General features: G+C 39.4%; 1 pseudogene; it reads right to left on the reverse strand.

Moving 5' to 3' along the window:
• Window positions 1–432: 432 nt before the first annotated feature.
• Window positions 433–3,552, reverse strand: part of LOC135098754 (uncharacterized) — a 21,898-nt pseudogene continuing 18,778 nt past the window's right edge.

Here is a 3,552-nt window from a genome sequence, read left to right on the forward strand (position 1 = left end):
TTTAAACATTTCTGACCATTTTAAACACCCTAAAACTGAACAGGGTGAAAAAAAAACACCCTTAAAATTTTTTCTGGCCATATTAAACACCCTTAAACTGAACAGGGTGACAAAAAAACACCCTTAAAATTTTTCCTGGGCATATTAAACACCCTTAAACTGAACAGGGTAATGAGCAACACCCTTAAAATTTTTCCTGACCATATTAAACCCTTAAACTGAACAGGATGACAAAAAACACCCTTAAAATTTTCCCTGACCATATTAAACACCCTTAAACTGAACAGGGTGACAAAAAACACCCTTAAAATTTTTCCTGGCCATATTAAACACCCTTAAACTGAACAGGGTAACGAGCAACACCCTTAAAATTTTTCCTGACCATATTAAACACCCTTAAACTGAACAGGGTGACAAAAAACACCCTTAAAATTTTCCCTGACCATATTAAACACCCTTAAACTGAACAGGGTGACAAAGAAACACCCTTAAAATTTTTCCTGACCATTCTCCAACACCCTTGCAGTCTCTTGGCTATGCTGGTCACCCTTACAGACAAACACACACACACACACTGAAGACCTCTCCCAGCCATAAACACACACACACATACACACACACCCCTAGACTTGTTAAGGGTGAGGGAGCCTTTAAGTACTCTCTAGACACCCTTAAAACTCCACAGACACACACAAACACACACAGATACCATTTATCTCTACAGAAAGGGAAAAATCACACACAGACAGACACACAGACACACACACTCCACCAGACACCCACACACACCCGCACACACCTGCACACACCCTAGATTAGCCTCAAAGCTCCTCTTTCCTCTCTATCTTGACAAGTTCCACCTCGAAGACCAGCGTGGCGTGGGGAGGTATCTTTGGAGGCGCCCCTGAAGCTCCATAGCCGAGGTCCGAGGGGATGACAAGCTTCCTCTTCTCCCCCTCGCACATCCTTGGGGGGCGGGGCGGGGTGAAGGCGTCAGAAGCACATGGGGAATACAAAGGAAGGTCAAATAGAGATAGATATGGGAAAATAACATCTTTATCTCTCTCTCTCTCTAATATACACCACCACCACTGCCACAACCACCACTGCCACTACTCACCCAATCAGTCCCTGGTCCCAGCCTCAGATGACCTGACCTGACCCCAGCGTGAAGGTCAGGGGTTGTCCTCGAGGGTAACTGCTGTCGAATTCTGTGCCATCTTCCAGCTTTCCCTGTTAAGTTAGGTTAGGTTAGGTTAGGTTAGGTTATATTCTCTCTCTCTCTCTCTCTCTCTCTTCTTCACCCTCCCCTCTCTCTCTCTTCGTCATCTCCTCTTTCTTTCTCTCTCTCTCTCTCTCTCTTGGTTCATCGCCCCCCCTCTCTCTCTCTCTTGGTTCATCCCCCTCTCTCTCTCTCTCTCTTGGTCATCTCCCTCTCTCTCTCTTCGTCATCCCCTCTCTCTCTCTCTCTCTCTCTCTCTCTCTCTCTCTCTCTCTCTCTCTCTCTCTCTCTTCATCACCCCCTCTCTCTTGGTCATCCCTTCTCTCTCTCTCTCTCTCTCTCTCTCTCTCTCTCTCTCTCTCTCTCTCTCTCTCTCTCTCTCTCTCTCTCACCGCATAGTGCATGTGAAGCAGGTCCCCTCATCTGCTCTTCAGTAAATAAACAAATAAACAAATAAATAAATAAACAAAGACTGAAAACTTAAAAAAAAATAATAAAAAAAATATATAATCAAATAAATACATACAAAAACAAACTTAACTACTATACAGCCAATAATAACAACAATTTAAATATATCAAACAAACAAATAAAAAAAAATCTTCTAAACCCCCTCCTCTTCCTCCTCCCCCCATATGAGGTCACAAGGTCAAGTCAGGTCACCAGGTCAACGGTTCCTGGCGGGTCGCGGGTCGTGATGTGACTAGTGAGTGGTGTGGGGAGTTCCCTGACTAGATAGTGGAGCGAGTGGCTATTCCGGGTGTTTTAAGGGGTGTTTTAAGGGTGTTTTAAGGGTTAAGGGTGTTTAAAGGGGTTTAGGGATGTTTAAAAGGGTTTAGAGACGTGTTTAAGGGTTCTAGAAGCGTTTTTGGGCGTTTCAAGTTATTTTAGGGTGTTTTAAGAAGTTTTAGGGACATTAAGGGGTTTTAGGTACGTTTAAGGGACTTTTTGGCATTTTGAGTTGTTTAGTGGTAATTTAGGGTTGTTTGGGTTTGTTTTAACGCGTTTTAAGTCTTTCTGAGGAGTTTTAAGGTTTATTTAGTTTTTTAGAGATTTTTTAGGATTTTTTAAGGGATTGTGGGAAATTTTAGGGTTTTTTTTTGGTGAATTATGTGAAATTTTAGGGTTTTTTTTGGTGAATTATGGGAAATTTTAGGGTTTTTTCATGAATTAAGGGAAATTTTAGGGTTTTTTTCTGAATCGTGGGAAATTTTAGGTTTTTGGTGAATTATGGGAAATTTTAGGGTTTTTTTTTTTGGTGAATCGAGAAATTTTAAGTTTTTTTTTAATTACGGTAAATTTTAGGGAGTTTCTGATGAATCACAGGAACAAACAAACAAACAAACAACAAAACAAACATGAAACACACACCCACAGCAACAAACACCCTTAAAACACCCTTAAACACCCCAAAAACACCCTAAATACGTAATCTCCAACATTTCCACACCTGCCAGCTAACCCAACAGGGCAAGACTAACTAACACAACACTACACACCTGCAGAACACACCTACACTTGATTAAACACATCTGGCCCCTCAGATAAGCTTCTACAGACACACACACCTGCAGAACACACACAGTTACACACCTGGCCCGTCAGATATGCCTTCTACGCACACAAACACACACACACCTGCCAAAAACACACTTACGCTTTACAGTGTGTGTGTGTGTGTGTGTGTTCGTGTCCCCATACAAGCCTGCTACACACATTCACACACCTGAAAAACACCTGTGTAGTATTTTGTGTGTATTTCCTGTTTGTTTGTGTGTGTGTTTGTTATACAGGCTTCCTATAAATTCCTCTGTTTGTTTGTTTGTTTGTTTGTTTGTTTGTTACAGCTTCCCATATACATACATACATACACACGCACACACACACACACGGTTTAAGTATTATCAAGCTTCTTATTTTACTAAGTAATTTCTGTTGTTTGTTTTGTTTTTGTTTGTTTTTGTGTACATCAATTATTTTGTGTTTTGAAAATTATGCGTGGTTTGTTTGTTTGTTTGTTTGTTTTCTAAGTTCAGGTGTATTTTTTCTAATCTATTTTTTTTATTAATTTTCTTCTTTTTTCTCTCGACTTATTTTTTTCTATATTTTCGTTCGTTTTTTCAAAATTGTTCACTCTTATTTTTTTTCTTTCGTCTTTCACAATTATTCATTCTTTTTTATTTTCCTTCATTCGTCTTTCAAAATTATTCATTCTTTTTTTTATTTACCTTCATTCATCTTTCAAAATTATTCATTCTTTTTTTATTTTCCTTCATTTGTCTTTCAAAATTATTCATTCTTTTTTTTATTTTCCTTCATTCGTCTTTCAA

This window comes from Scylla paramamosain, unplaced genomic scaffold (assembly GCF_035594125.1).
Source record: "Scylla paramamosain isolate STU-SP2022 unplaced genomic scaffold, ASM3559412v1 Contig78, whole genome shotgun sequence".
Classification (NCBI taxonomy): Eukaryota; Metazoa; Arthropoda; class Malacostraca; order Decapoda; family Portunidae; genus Scylla; species Scylla paramamosain.